Source organism: Gavia stellata, chromosome 1 (genome assembly GCF_030936135.1).
Source record: "Gavia stellata isolate bGavSte3 chromosome 1, bGavSte3.hap2, whole genome shotgun sequence".
Classification (NCBI taxonomy): Eukaryota; Metazoa; Chordata; class Aves; order Gaviiformes; family Gaviidae; genus Gavia; species Gavia stellata.
This window is the reverse complement of record NC_082594.1, coordinates 28,459,607-28,476,858: the sequence shown is the minus strand read 5'-3', so window position 1 is coordinate 28,476,858 and position 17,252 is coordinate 28,459,607.

The window sequence follows — 17,252 nt, the reverse complement described above, 5'->3', positions numbered from 1 at the left end:
TTCATTCCTCGGAGGTGACTAGTCACAGCCGTGGGTGAATAAAAGCTTCACAGTATTTCTGCCATCTTGTGTCTGCAGTTGAAAGCATATTAATAAAAGCCTGAGCTTGCAGGAGTTATTTGCCTTTTAAAATTCCTAATGGCAGGCTCTCACTTTTTATTCACCTTCTCTCACAGCTGCTAAAATTCTTTCTTGTTAATGAAATGTGATCCACAGTCTGTTTTAAACACGGTTTCTAACTATAGAAAAGCAAAAAATACTAAGGAGGGGCAGATTCAAAGATGACCCAAGGCTGTTCGGAAATAACTTTGTGTAAATTCGTGATGCCTTCTTTTAAAATAATCTTTGAAGTTATCCTTCAGTGGTGGAGCAACATTATGGCATATGATCTTGTTTTCTGTATGGAAAACTTGAATTTGGAATTTCAGGTGTGGGCACAGTCAGCCACGTTTACATATAAGTATTCATTCCAACAAATAATTCAGCTTGGTTTGTGGTAGGGGGACATCAGTGGATATCTATTCTACAAAACTGGATTACTGTAATTTGTGAGATACTTTTATATTCTGTTATTGACATACCTGTGGAAAACAGCAGAAAGCTATTTTGTTGAACAAGTCTGTACTGAGTTATGGACTTGGATGCTGCTGCTGCAGTAATTTTACTAGTTAGATATCTAGTAAGTTAAGAAACACTAATACCATTTCTCTACCCTTATGAGGCATTCACCCTGGATTTCAGCAAATTAATGCCTTATTTCTGAGCCTCAAAGGAAGATAATTCAGTAGAAATAGTTGAGTCCCAGGACCAAGGATCTCCCATAGTTCACAATCACGGTGTTAGTATATCTTCTTGTCAGAGATGACAATATTCAGGACAGAGTGATTGGAATTGCCCAGATATAACAGTCTAGTGTCAAGTCCTGGATTCTTTTTTAAAACAAACAAATAAATTAAAAAAAAAAACCCACAATCAAAACCAAATGACCCAGCACAGAGATTTGAGGCAGCATCAGCGTGATTTGAAGGCATATCTGCCTGCATGGGCATGAATAGCTTAACTTACTAGAGAAATGTGTACCATCTAAGTTTGATTCCAAATTCAGGCTGTAGTAAAAACCATGTGTGTATGTGCATATACACATGTGTGTGTAAAGAGACTTAGTGAAAAAGGGTAGTAAGTCACTTACAAATAGCATCTAGCTTTTTTATTTGTTGTTCTAGCAGAAGAAAAAAAAAAAGGTATCTAATGAAAAGTGCCCTAGTTTTTCCAAGTTTCAATATGCTTAGACTGTTAGGGATAGCAGGTAAACACATACCTTTAAAGTATTTTCTCTTTAATGATGATGTATGTTGAACCATGTTTGTAACAGAGCAATTTCTTTGTTAAAAGCAGTCTAGTATCTGTTGTGATGTTTATCAAGAGATCATATCTGGGACATCTCTTTTCAATTGGTAAAGGGAGTTAGAAAAATCTGGTAGATGAAGGAATAGCTTTTGAAATACCTGTGTCAAAAGTGGAGAAGGGCATTCCAACAAATAAATTTTTGAGAGATTTAGCTTCTTAACTAAAAAAAAAAAAATCAAGAGAAAAGTAGTGAAGGGATGGGATTGACCCATCTCTATACAGAAATTTCTTATTTTCAGTGGATACAGGGTCAGTTTCTTTCATCTCTACTATCTCTATCATCAAGTAGTAAACCTCCATGTACAAACAGCAGAAGTCCTTTTTATTTTTAGCAGTTGCTGTCTTGTCAAACAAGTCAATGAGCTCTTCTGCCATAGTCCAAGTACAAAGTGCAAGATGTGGCGGGTTTTTTTCTTTTCACAGCACAACATAAAATAAAAGGTGCTCCAAATTATAGAGTTGATAAGGATTTTGAAAGGATTTTCCTTGGCTTGCTGACTGGTTGCCTTGTGCCAACACTTGTGTTCAAATCGTACTTGAAGAAAATTTATCTTGGCTAAATTCTGATCTAATGACATAGCTGTAAATCCAAAGTGTTTTCTTACCAATTGTCTCTGAAGTCAATGCAAAAAATCAGAATCGGGCCCAATAACAAGTCCATTGATCTTTTAAAAAAAATTTTTGGTGACTAAAGTGACTGGTATTTCACCAGAGAAAAAAAGAGTCTACATATCCTTGCATGAAAACTTGCAGCTCTGCTACACTACTACATTATATTTCTAAGTCTAAACAGAAACAGAAAGCTTTAAGACAAAGATGACCTGCTCATTTAACGGTATAAATTAAAAAAAGTGTGCTCATGGAAATCTAGTCATGAATATTTCTTCTGAAATGTGAGGTTCAGCAGGATAAATCTATATTTTAAGAACTTGTTTATTAAAAATGAATGCAAATCTACTCTTATTTTAAATACAACCCTTTCTGAGGGCATCTGGCTTCTGCTTTTGATGATGGATCATAGATTTATATTCCTTATTGAAACCTACACAACTCATAGTTCCTGTGTAAGACAAACAGAAGTTTACTGTTCACCAAGTCTACATATAAATTTCTAGTTATCAAAGACTGCCCTCTGTTGATATGGTATAATCTTAACAGTAGCGAAGTCTGATATTTGTTTTTACATTACTTTTCATAGGAGTTTTGTACTTAATGATAGAATTAATTCCAGAGATAGATGCTCTTCAAATAAATTAATAGCAATGAAATAATTTTGATGATTAAACACTGGGAAAGGAGACTAATATGACTAAAAATGTCAGGGAGTTTTAACATTTTCCAAAGAGATAGCATGAGTATTTCATAACTTACAAGTGCAAAAAGATGTGCCATCTCTTGCCAATGTATATTAATTATCTTACCAAGGAAATCAGGAAAGCAGAGGGAGAGGATGGAAACAGCAAATGAGATTCATGGGACCATTTGGACACTTACCGGTTGTTTAAATAATTTTGCTATTACAATTCAACCCTGAAGGCCATGCAAAAGCAAGGTGTACAGTACCTGCTGTGGCACTGAGAAAATTTTCATCATTCACAGTATGACAGGTGATTTGCTGTACAAAGACCAAAGAACAATCTTATATAAATAGTCTGCTGAAACAGAGTAAAAATTTGAAAATGTTAAATCAGCCAGATAAGAGAATGTCTCAGTTGCCTGTGTGCAGCTGTACTTAACCAACAACCTTTCTGTTGCTTCCATACTAACTTTTTCTTCTCTTATTTCATTAATGAATTCTTATGCAAGTGGCTATTTATAAATTATAGGGCGTAGTTTTTTGTCTGGGTATATACTAAACTGTAACTTTCAGTCATCCATTTTCTACTCATAGCTAAAGAGGCAGACAGCTGACTCAAGAATACTCTCTCTTCTTCCCGAGATGTCTTCTTTACTATCACACTCTGTAAATGTGGCATTGTCTTGAACCTGTTCTCCATTTCTTTCATGACTTCTGTTTCAGTCCAAATATCTGTTGCCCTGCAGGCAGAGGTGTTCATGAAAAGTCCAACACCACTAAATCTTGTATCCATAGTTTTGTTTCCCTTTGCTCAAGTAAATCTTTCCCTTGTAGTGTGAAGAAACTTCACTGGCTTCTGTCAGGATAAAGTTTCATTCCTTAGCTAGTGAAACTCTTATGTAGTCTGTTCTCAAAATTGTTTCCTGTTGATGCTGGGATGAGTATAATGCTGGTTTCTACATTTCATGTACCTTCAATAAATGTTACCACATGACCCAGCCAACATTCACTCCAAAACCCAATCTAAAAATCACCCGCCATGTTTCTAAAGCTCTTCTTAGAATTTTGTCTTAGTACCTTATGATGTTTCTTCTGCTGCTGCCCCAGTAATTGTTTTCACCTGCCTAGCACTGGCACCTGGCCCACCCTCCATGTCTCTAGTGCTATTTTTACTTCAACCTTGGCTGTTTGAAAACCTACTTTTCAAGTCAACCTTCTTCAAGCTCCTTCCCACTTTAGATCTCATCAGAAGAAATGTGTTTTCCTTTACATTTTTTCTCCTCTGCCTTTTGATCACTCTTGCTCTTTTTGTTTCAAAGCCAAAATACAACTTCTTGATCTCCTGTTAACAATGAGAAAAGACTTGGTAATTTACTAGACTAAATAAGTAGTTCCATCAAGCTTCCTTACCTATGGTTTATGTCTTGTGATTGGACTCTTTGAAGTTTTTTTACTGTGATTATGGAATTTATAACGTTTCTTTTAAATGTACACTTACACACACACACATGTTCTTTGATGTGTAATGAAGGCAACAATAAAGACACTATAAGCAACGTAGCTGTTTTTAAAAAATATTTAAAGACCTAGACTTTTTGAGTCCTCTCTCAGTTTTCCCCTTGGTTTAAATCTGTGAGTGGTTGGAAATGTTCTTGACAAGAACTGGCCAAATGCTGTCAGCAGTGACAATGAAAAGTTCATCTCAACGTGCAATACAGACTAGGTACATGTTGTATGGGTATGTATTTTGTTAGACTATATTTAAGTAAACTATAATTATAACTGAAATTGTGTATCAACAAGGAATTATTGGTAAGACATTTATTACTTATAGGTAAATACTTAATAGCTGATGGAGGTCAACACAGTCTAATCTTCCATGTTTACACATGAAGTGCCAACTTTTTATTCTATTTTCTTTTTTTAAACTACAAACTGTGTCTATACTGGTTATCTACTCTAATTTATGTTGCCATGTTTTAATTACAGAACACTGAAATTCCAGTACAGTCAAGAGCTTATATATTTTATTAATTAAACAAGTAGGGAAACATTCCTGATACTACTGTATTTGAAAAAGAAAACAGAATGGAAGTTACTTAGTGAATAAGAGATCAAATCCAGGCGAAGTTATTTAACTCCTCCTGTCCCACAAATACCCTACAAATACATATTTTCTTGTTAGGACACATGCAACATTGTTGGTTTTTTTCTGGTAGCACATGCCTGTTGTTATAAAAAATTGCACCAGAGATTTATTTCCCTTCCTCTCTCTCCCTGTTTTTATACTTTCAGAAAGGATGAATAATGACTTCTCAGTAAAGCTGTTTTGCACAGTGGCTTGTGTGCATTTTTACATTTGCAATACAGGCATTTTATTAGTGTAGCCTGTGGAAAACATTAATGGCTGAAAGAGCAGGGATCACTTGGTTGGTGCTAAAGTTGAGGTTATTCAGCTGATGGTGCAATGTTCTCAACTGGATAGAAAGTGAGGCAGAATCAAATTCTAGTTTTCATGACAGAGTTGTTTATGAGTCCACATGTTTGATTTCTGTATTAAGAACTATGAGTTTAAAAAGTAGGAGTTCAAATTCATGTCATTCTAGCACAGATGTTAAAGGTGGTTGAGGTGAAACTTTTTGGAGTAGTCCATTCCTCTCTACTGACTACAGTTTAGTATCTTTGATTGGTAGTGGCGGTGTTCTGGCTATTATGATTTAAGTATTACCCCCTTAAATAAGCAAAGGAAGACTTGTACATAAAGGTAATATCTTTTAACAGATTTAATAGAAATTACTGGGAAAAAATAGAAAAGCCTGTGACCACATAAACCCATCTTATCTTCCGTCCTGCCATACAAACAGAGAATTAAGAATATTTGCCCAAAATTAACTTTCTTATGATAAGTCTATGAAGTAACTTGAGAGAGAAGTTGGGCAGTCACTGTAGAATGAAGCCATGCATGCTGAAATTTCATTCAGATGATGATCTTCCTCCATCATGGATTACAATGGTTAATCTTTTTCTGCATATGTTTCATGTTTAGCTGAACGATCAGTGGTGAGACTGTATTGCACCAAATGCTTACATCACACTAAAGTAGCTCATTCAAAGAGCCAATCCATTTTTCTCTAGAGGACTGTTCTCAGTGGTTGAGAGGCTTTTATAACATGAGCATGATATTGTTCTTCTCAAAACAATTGCAGTAATATCTAGATGTATGTTACTATTTTTTTATGTATTTTGGATGGCTGCTGATCTTATGGAAGGAGGTATGTTCATCTGTGGGTGAATAAGTTGAATTGTTGATAACTGCAGTAATTCTGCAGCTGACAGAGAATTATATTTAGTAATAATATTTAGAATTATTTGAATTTATCTGAGCCACGATGTTGATTTTTGCCTATTAACAGAACTCTTCTCTTTTCTATTAACTAAATATTTTTTATACACACCTATGCTATAAACATGACATACTGCACATTTTATATAGCATACAGTCATGTTCCATGACAAAGATTGTTAAACTAGGTCTGGAACTTCAGTTAAACAAGCTGTCAGGTATCCCCAGATTGAATGCTTTTAATGATTCAGGACACTATGGTATGTGTCATAAAATGAAACAAATGCTTCTGAAGGATGATCCTGCCATCTCTGTGTTGACCTTGGATAACTATTAAAATTGCATATCAAAGGCTGAAGAAACTGTTGTTTAAGCACTTAAGATGCCCTTCACTGTAATTTTCTCTCTCCTGCTTTAGAAGAGAAATTTTAGCTAATCTTTGTAGCTTCAGTTGTCATAACAAAACCACCCCACACAGGCAGTTTCATCATATTATAATTCAAACAGTATCACTGCCAAATACACATTTTCCTGTGACTATAAACTACTGGCCTTTATGTTAGACTTTCCACAGGCTGGAAAGTAAATGAGAACTAAACTTTAAGATTGTGAAGAGCACAAGAACCATATCCAGGTAGTGATGTCAACCACTTACTATGTTTCCTTTCTCCATAGAGATTTTCTTAAATTAGCCAATGTTAACTTTACTTCCATTTTGCATACAACTGGAGTGAATACACAGACGTCTTAACCTTTTGGGTCTTACACTGTGACTTCCACTCAAACAAACCTCTTACTGTCTTCAGTGAGTTTTGCCAAGATAAGAATCACAGGCAGCTTAAAATATGATAGATGAGGATTTTGTTAATGATGTGCAAGTCATATGGATGTAGGTGTCTATTTCACCTGCATACCTATTAAAATTAGACATTTGCAACATTGCAAGTTGAACTCCAGACACTTCTGTAAATTTGTTTCAGACCAGTTCTCCAGACTTTTATTCACATTCAAATGAACAATCAATTAGTGTCAACATATACTATGAAATAGGAGCTATTCTGGAGCAACAACTATAAAACCTCTGAATCAAACTGATTTTACCTTACCAGTAATGCAAAAGGTGTTCATCACAGACAAAATCCATCAGTTAACAAGTAAGAATCCCAATTTCAGGTTACAGCTCATTTTAGAGGGAAGATTTTTGAAGCCATGGGTAAGTACTTGGTGCCTAACTTCATCTTTCAAGCAACATAGACATTAACTGGAAGTCAGAAAACATCTAGGATTTATGTTTGGAGAAAGATATTTACAGCACCGTTGGGGTGCAAGTCTGTCAGATAAAGGGGGCACCATGTACTCACCACAGAGTTGGCACATGGCAACTGGCTGTCCTTAAACAGAACCCCAAAACTTGGGCAAGGCAGTTGCAGATTTCTCATCTCAATATGTATGTGTAGAGTGCGAGAGGCACTAAAGGCTAAGCTGAAAGATCCTTTGGTCCCTTCCCCTTTTTAACCTAAATTTTGGATTAAAATGATTTTATGGCATTTCAGTAAGGAGACAGTCTTTCAAATATACATTCAATAACCTTATAACATTCAATAACCTTATATGAAACCAGTGTTCTGTATCATTCATCACCCCTTTAGACATAAAAAGGCTGTATTCAGGCCATTTTAGGTGTCTAACTTAGACCTTGCACCTTACTTCCTCCATTGACAGTATGTAAAACCAGGGTCTATCAGACTCAGTAGTAGATTTGAATATCTTCTTGCTGTCTTGATATTAGAAATTAAGACATTTTGACAACTGACAGACAAACACCACGCCATAGAGAGACTCCTCCTATAATCAGTGAAGTGAGATGGGGGTTGGAGGCATCTCATCCTGTGAAATATGTTTGAGAAATGCTCATGTCTTTCCATCTCTGCTATGGGGAAGCTTAAATTCCTGGCTTAGACTAGGTGCTTAACTCTTAGACTTGCGAAATTAGGTGTGATAAATGCCACTCCATGTTATCAGAGATTCAAAAGCTCTAAGCCGTTTGGCTCCAGGGCTTCTATTTTTAATTATTTTAAAAAAATATATTTTTGAATGCATTTCCACAAGTTCTGCCACTTCATATGTACTCATATTCCTGAAGAAGCCAAATCTTTTCCTAAGCATCCTCAGGCTTGCATATGATGCAGCTCTCTTTAGTGCTCTGAGACGGAACGGAATCCAAAGCGCAGGTGTTGCAGCGTGTTCAAAGGCTGGTGCTGCGACCTTTGAGATTTCTGAGTGGCTTGTTTACAAGAAAGTAAAAATAGTTAACTATCAGTTTCAAAACATTGCCCACCATTGTGACATCCCTGTATTATGGGGTGTGGAAAGCCAAATTCATCCCTGAGAAGACGACTGAAATCAAAGGTGCTCCAATGGGAATATATTTCGCCAAATGAGCACAAAACAGAGACAGCAAATAGTATTTTGCAGTAAGAGTTTCTGGACCCGCTTAATGACAGAATACACAACATATGCAGCTACCTTCCCCACTCTCAAAAGCAGTTAGCTGTAAAACTTCTTTTCCTTAAAAAAAAGCTAATTGCCATTAACAGCTCAATTAGCAAACATACACTCACCAAATAATGAGGGATGGGGTCAGAGGCCACCAGTATCTGGCCCACCATAAAGATTACTCTTGCTACAGCACGTAAATCTCCAGCTAAGCAGGTGAGTCAAGACCTCCACCAGGGGCTAAACAACAGCATCTAGAGAGATCTTGCCAATTGCCTTAGATGGCTAAATAAGTATTTGCAGTCAGATAACCTTAGTATTTGCAGTATTTATGGTATTTTCAACAGTATATTCAGGGAAGCAAAACTTGCAGCTTTATTTGAAAGACTCTCAGCTGGAAGGTAAGGTATACATAGTTGGTATACATGCTTGATCCACAGTGCACAGAGGTTTTTGAGCTGGGTCACCATCAGGCCTTCTGTGCTCACTGAATTTCTATAAACAATGCTGGGACCTTTACAGGGGATGGCTGCTTGAAATACAGCCTGTGTACCCAAACAAGCACCTTTGTATCTTTGCACCATTTCCAGACATGGCAGACTTCCCGGTTGCTGTTTAAACCCTTGGTTTTCTGTATGCGCTCATATGCCTTAAGAAACTACATAACTTTTTTCTTTTTGAAATGATTTGTTCAGATCCCATTATGGATTAAATCCCACACTGAAGGTCCAAATCAGCAGTAAACACATCATATATATCCGTAGGAGTATTCTCCCTCCTTAAGGTCTCTCATCTAGGAAATGATTTGAATTAAGCAAAGTCTTCACAAAGCAAGTCACCATTTCTGCATGTGGTATTCCAGGCCATGCATTTATATAACAATCTTAATCTCTGTAATGTGTTACTCTCCATTACACGTCTAGGTTGAGAATTGCTTTTTTGCCCCTTACTATAGACTGATAAGAGGTCAGTAATGAACGCAACACAGTGTTGCCCTGAGCAGTCACTCTAACTTCAGAACCCATTTAAATGCCCCAGAAAGTTTACATTATTTCATCTAAAGAAATATTTTGGATTTGTGGAAGTTAAATTTCTTCTATCACTTTAACTTATCATATTTTTTAAGTCTGTAACTGTCTGAGAATTTTCTTATATATCTGTTTTTCCATGAATATGCCAGGACTTCTCAGCCTCAGCTGTGAAGTTTTCAGCTGAGAAGCAAACCTGTTTCTTTCTCAGATCTGAAACTAGCCAGTCCAGAATATTGTAAAACAATGGAAGCAATAACATAAATAAACAGTCCAAAAACACATAAAGAAAAAGCACACGTGTATATCTGCTGAAAAAACACTGATAACTAAATCCCTACAAATCTCTACAAAATGAAATGTCAGAGACTATAGATCATCCACGACTTCTTTGTTGTTACTGTTCTTATATAAAGGTGTGAGGAACAGACAGTGAGTGATATGCCATAAAGATTGTGAGTCATTTTTGTCAGTTTGTTTTAAGGAAGAGGTAAACCAGCTGATACATGCAAATAAACTCATGGTTTGAGCACCTTTTCAGGAAGCACTGGAGGTGGATTTTAGGCTTTTGACAGTCAAAGAGAACTTGAAATGTTTCTCCCTCTTACCTGAATTGCCAAGCTACACAACTTTTTTGATACACCTTCTGTCCTTGCCAGTAAAGCTAGACTAGCAAAGGGCCCAATGAAAGGAAGAACCTGTTACTGTCCAATCTAGTGACTGAAAGCTCAGCTCCCTTGACCTCAGCCCTGGAAATTAGACAAGTCACAGAAGGGAAAAAAGAAATCCTTTTGGGAGCTTTTCTTACTGTTCACTTCACAAAAAACATCAGTCCTCTTCAAGTGAGCGCACTACCACAGGATAGCCCTCAATCTGAAGTAAATGAAAGCATCTCATTACACCTAAATTCAGGCGCCTACAGTGAAGGTATTTCTGTGCTCATCACTCCAGGCTGCTTTTGTTATCAGTGGAAAGAAAAGGTGCTTTAATTTGCAATTCATCTGACCTACCTTTGAATAAGATGAATAATGCTCTGAAAGCCTCTCTATCTCCATTTACTACAAGAAAATCCTGGGTGAGTAGGTCATATGCAGCATAGGGATGAAAATAGATGGACACCTCTAAAAGAGCATCATTTCCATTCTAAAGATGGGATTGTTGAAGGCATGAGGACTGAATTGCCCTTTATCAGTGCCTAGCTATATACAAGGGGGAACCTGAAAACATCACTTATATCAAATGCCTAATGTTTACATGTCTATGGTTATTAATCTTTTCTGCTATCTGCTATAAAGTGGGAACAATAGCACTTAATCTTTGAAGAGGAATAATATGTTAGAAATTCTGAAGTGTCCTGAAATTACAGTAGTCAAAGTAAGTATTTCTTACGAGAAGTAAAAATGGTTTTGGAGGGTAACTGGTGAAATACAGTGAAACACAGTGCATTTCATATTGTTGTTCTTAATTTTGTTTTTCTACAGCTCTCGTAATTAGATGCTACCATGTCTGAAATTTTGCCCATTACACACCACAAAAGCACAATCACTGATAAACTATATTTAATATGGAATGGGACAGTCTACCCTATCTTATCATAAATACTTTTCTGATATATATACACACATATGCATTATGTATATATGTACACACACACAGACACGTATACAATTTTATTAGAGCTGACCCAAGTAAACTAAGAAGCTGTAGGGAAGCGGGGCAGATTAATTGTGTTGCCTGATTTCTGGTGTTTACACAGCCACCTAGCTTAACAAATCTACTCAACTGTTAGGAAAGAAGCGAAAAGTATCTCAGGATTAATAGTATCTCTGTTAGATCAACAACATACTGAAATGAAATGTAACAAACTGTAAAAAATGGACTTAATAAATAGAAACATAATAATGACTGAAATGCCAGTGCTGAAGCCTGTCTATCTATCTAGTTTAACTGGAACACATGTAAAAACGCTGGCTTAACATTCATAAAAGTACAATGGCCCCAGTTAATCTTTGTCTACATTATTACTGAAACTACTTCAAGATTGCATCCTGACACTTGTTAGAATTTTGAGCTTCCTTTATACTTGTGAGTATTCCTCCATTGCAAACTGCATTGTGCCATAGTGGAGCTAGTTTATGTACTGGAAAATGCAGCAATATGGATCTCGACAGAAAATAATTTATCCTGCTTCGTGGATAATTGAGAAAATAATCTCGCTCTGCTGATACAGCTATAATGCTACTGGAACCATAGGCTGTTTGGCAATCTCTACGATATCTCATTGACTGTAATGTGTACCAGAGACAAAAGCACAGACTGAGCATCACAGTTAGAGGGAGCAGGAACTGTAGAAAAAGCATCTCACCGAGGCTCAGTAGCCTGAGTGTATTCCCTGCAGCAAGAATTGAGTAACCCATGAGGGAAAAGGGAGGAGGGAAAAGGAAGCATCAGAGGGAGTTGTCTTCATGCTACCATTGTGAAATGGAGGCAAGAAGAACCACTTTTCAACACTTTTGGAGGCTAGTGTTGCACCCACAGTGAGCTGGATTTATATGATTTCAGATTAACACTCTTTCTCTCTTGCACCTCTGCTTTTTCCTCATTCCTGCTCAAGCATCACCTCAGCCCTGAGGCCTCTTCTCCAGAACTGAATGATACTGAAAGGACATTACAACCGTGTTGTACAATCTTTATGTTTACTATTGAAATCTGTGTCCTTTTCCTCTACCGTGTTTTGTCAATAGAATTATAAAGTAAGCAAAAGTTGCCATGAATGCTGTAAGAAGTACTGCATCTTAGACTAACTGACAAACACTTGCTGAAGGGGCAGACACAATGAAACAAATGACCCAGCCATTTTTTTTGCTATGGGACAAATTTCAGGAAGAGCCTTGGTATGTGAAAATGCTAGTTCAGAAAGGAACATCTTAAATTTCATTTAATATCCTAGCTGCAATGTAGTCAAAATGAAGATGAAATAGCTCAGTTATTGCAAGGTTGTACAGCTAGATCATGACCAACTAACTCCACAGGTTTGTAAACAGATGAGTTTAAAAAGTACCTTCCAAAGAGCTAGCCAAATCTCAAGATTTCTACTTGAAATAAATACATTCATTAGTATCAGAGTGCTGTAGAAAGAGTACTGTTCTATAAGAATATTCTATAAGCAAAATTAATTTGGAAATAACACTTTACTAAAATACTTTGATTCATCAGTGACGCTGACCTAACAAAATGTGATGACAGTTTTTGAAAGGCAAATTTCCTGGCAGTGATTCACTCCAGGTAGCATTTTCATCTGGTCAAATCTACTGGAGACTTTCAACCAGGTCTTCTTCTTCTTAAAAAAAAAAAAAGATTTTATTCTGTTTACACCAACCCACAAGACAAAGGGGAAGGGCTCTGAGATACACAGTGAGAATAACATGTCATGATATATGATAACATACCACACTTGCTATGTCATGCTAAAGAAAACTTCTTCCTTCTTGGTTAATCAGTTCCTGAATCCAGGCTTAGGAGCTGTGCTACGTACACACATATTCTTTACCCCTAAGTTCCCAGCATTCTGAGCATGCTGTAACCCCTTTGTTACTGAGTTCAGGAGTACCCTTTTTCTGCTCTTTCAGACTTTATTCATCTTCCTGTATCTGGGTGGTCTGCTAATTTACTCTAATTGAGAATGGGAATTAAGGAACAGAATTCATCTAACTGAATGTAGGTGTCTGCATTTGAGAGTCACTTTGGGTTTTCTTTAGAGACAATGCAATAAATGTTCCTACAATTCACTTAATTTAACCCTGAATTTGAATCTAAACCAAGTCAAATGACCCTTGAATTTAAAATACACACTTTTCTTCATTAATAAGAGTGAGAACTTCGGAATGTAGGTACCTGCACTGCACACACCTAAAGGCAACTGTGTTTAAGCCCACTCAAAGCATTCATTTCTTATTTTACTTAAAATGGTATTGAAATTATTTTAAGATTCCCTCCAATACCACTATTGTGTTGGAAATATGTCTGCTCTGTACTCCTATAGATAAGATCAAATTCGAGCCCTAAGCATATAATTTGAATAAAGAAGTGGAAGCCTTTTTATACACGTATTTCACGTGAATATTTAACAGGAGAAAATGCTCAGAAATTAGATCTCAAAGATCTCAACGTGAGACAGCCCTGGACACTGTTAAATTATTTAAGAGTTATTTGTAAATATACAGTAAAATTGCTCTGTAACTTTTCTGAATACTTGAAATATAGTTTGACTTGGTGAATTTCAGTAGTTTAAACACTATGTAGAACACCTACATGAATCCCTCTAAATGGTCAAATCTTCATATTAAAAACATTTTTTTTTTTTATTTTAGATTAAATTTTCTTTGGTAAGGACTTTATTTACAGAACATTGAAGGTTAGAAACTATGATGTAGGTCTCTTCCCATGCCAGGTGACAGTGGATGTGAAATGACATTGGGATGGCCCAATTTCAAGGACTGGCAGCAGTCCAAAGTATGCTAATTCGTTGATATAATGGTGTTAAATCTGAAATCAGTCCTTCAGGAAACTTTCCCTATTTCTGAATCAACAGCGAAGGAAACCCAGTGGGTTGTAACTCCTTTAATAATATTCTGTAGAAATATGATCATTCACGTAGCTTGCTGCCAGACGTAACTCTCCTTTGTAGATTATAATGTACACCTTAAACTGCAGCTGTAATATTCAGAGGTCGAAGCCTGCAAGTACTATTCAGGAAGGGTTGTCTACCTCTGCGCTATTTGTGGTCCAACCTTGCCTCAGATAATTGAGTTTTCTGCATCCTTTTGCAAGTTATGGCATCATTATGCCAAAAGGACAAGAACAAAATAAAGGGAATTCTAATAGTGACAGGTGGAGTTACAGGATATATGAAATTATTTATAGGAAAGTACTGAAAGAGCAAATTATGTATCTCTTGACAACCTTTGGGAGCATGGGCTAAAACACAGGATACAGTATCATTGAGGAGTGCAAACAGTTTATCAGGGAAAAGGAAGGATTAATTAATAAAAATAAATAGTTTGAAAACATGGAGGAAAAGGTCCTAAATATGACATATTTCCTGTGAAATAATCTACCAATAGGTAGATTGAAAGGATTATTGAAAAGATTAGATTCTAAACTTGCAGAAAGGAAAACCCATTAAATAGTATGGATGAATTAATAGCTGTAAGTAGAAAAGATATAGATATTTAGTGCAAGCATTTATGATACTTAAGCTTAAGGGAGTAATATGTCACTTAGTCTACCCACGGTTCAGGGCCACCCAGACAGGAGATGTGGTAGCGATGGCTAAGGTAGGCACCTACAACAGGTGGTTTGTGTAACTTGGGCAGCACCAGTACTTCAGTAGTAACTGAAATTTTTGTTTCAATAAAAGGTGACTCAGTCGTGACATAGAGACTATGCACTGATGGATCTGGTAGGATATTAAACACTAAATAAAATTGGCAAAGGTTGGACACCTTTAGGAAAAGGATCTTGCACAAGTCTTAGGGGAGCTAAGGGATCCTAACATTGTTATTTTTTATCTTTTTATGTCTCTTTTATTTTACCCAGCATAAAGTGATAGTTTTGGGCTTGGTCTGTAGTCTACAGAAGTATTTAGGATCTCAGCTTCCATAGAAATAGATGAAGTTTAAGCTTCTAAATACATTTACAGGCTCAGTGATTGGTCCTCATCTTTTTCCAGTGCCTAACCTTGTGAAGAGCCCAACAGCCTACTTATCAGGAAAGAATCAGAAAATTGTAGGAAAAAATAGGACTAAAAAGGATGTCAGGTGGTCAAGTAGTCCACCTTCCTGCCCCAGGGTGAGATTAACTCAACCTAGACCAAATACCTATTTGTCTAATCCAACAAAGAAGATTGCCTGGGGAGGCCATGCAATCTCTGCTAGTCAATCATAAATAGAGACAGTGCAGATCAAAACCTCTTACTCTGCCTCTGAGCAACATGGTGCACTCAAGGAAGGACAAGCTAAATCCCAGAAGGTCTTTAATGATACAGTCTAAAGGCTGAGATGTCAGTTAAACTCTCTTTGATGGGAACAGATCCACCTCACATGGCACAGGAGGGACTGCAGTGATTCAGAAGGCTGCCTATGCTAAGACGTGTATTTCTGCCATAAACTCTTAAAGGACATTTCTTTACATAAGAAACAAAGCCAAGGCAAAAAGAATGCTTTTTCGATCACTCGATTCATCTGAAATTAAGAGAGTTAATGGAACATGTGCTTCTTTGGGAGTGGCTCCTTCTATAATATTCTGGCTTTGTATATGTGCATGAAGGTTCAATGTTGCCCTCTAACTGGTCTTTGCAGAAATCAGAATACACCCGTGTTACCAATAGCTAAACTGTTTTGCTGTCTTTTGTTTACCGCTGTTTCCAGTTATTGGTACATTTTCCCATTTGCTACATTTCTTATCCACTCTTGTTGCTCTCCAAAGAGGACTAACGGGACAATTAGCAATCTGGCTTTCTGTTCAGAATTGTGCTCCTTGGATGATTTTAAGCAGGTCTCTTGTATTAATAAAGGACTTCTGCACAGAAAAAAAAGTGGCAAAATACAGGATCTGAAGATGCGAAAGAAATAGAACACATAAGAAATGAAGTCTGGTTTATATGAAACATTACTTTTATAAGCAGTAGCTATACAGGACCCACTACACACATGGACTTAGATTCATTAGAAAGCAGAGTTTTGTTATTTTTTCCTTCAAATTCTAAATACATTTATCTGTATCAGTGTTTCCCACTGAAAAAACAACACTAGAGATAGAAGAGTAAATAAAGGTTTTCTAATCTTGCTGAGCTTCAGTGCAAATATGTGGTTCAAGCTGTATTCCAGAAGTGCTGTTTAAAGCTCTAAGATGCATATCTTAGCAATCCTTGCTAAACTCTTGCATTACATGCCAACTAAACAATGACATCCTGCTTTTTGGCTGGAGGGGTCATAGACTCCTGGAGTCATTCCAGAGCTGTACTGCCTGATTTTCCTGTAAAGCATCCAAAATGTGCCCAATATATGGCCAAAAGGCATAAATTTGGGGGTTATTTTGCCTGGCTGCACACCAGCCCCAACATGCATATGCTCATGTCACAAGACTGATTATTTTAGCGCCCTCAGAAAAGAGGATTCATAATGCAGTTCATCTTGTCTCCATAGTTGAAGAAAAGTGTCCAGGAAAGAGGTTATGGCCAAAATAGAATATTTTCTTTGCTGAACCCTAACTTGGTAATCAACTCCTCCTTTTGCCTTGATTTTGAGCAAAAGAACATACTGTTGCTAGAAGAATCACATAAGCTACAGCTAGCATGATCAGTAGACTGCAGGGCTCAGGAGGGAACTGATTAAACTCCTTTCCTCTTTTCCCTTTCACCCAAAGGCATACACACAGAAACATTCCCCACTCTGCCAATTTGATCTACTTTTACTTCAAGCAATAAATTCTGCCCTAACAAGCAGTCAGACAGAGTGAATGGTGATATCAGAGACTGATCAGACCACCCTCAGTTATGTCTCAGGAGTGGGTCTATCTGTTAGACGTCGATAGTACTTGTGTAGCATGTCATACTGGTAGTATATGATCTGTCAGTAAATGTTGATACAAAACCTAGTTTACTTTAAAAAAGAAATAAAGT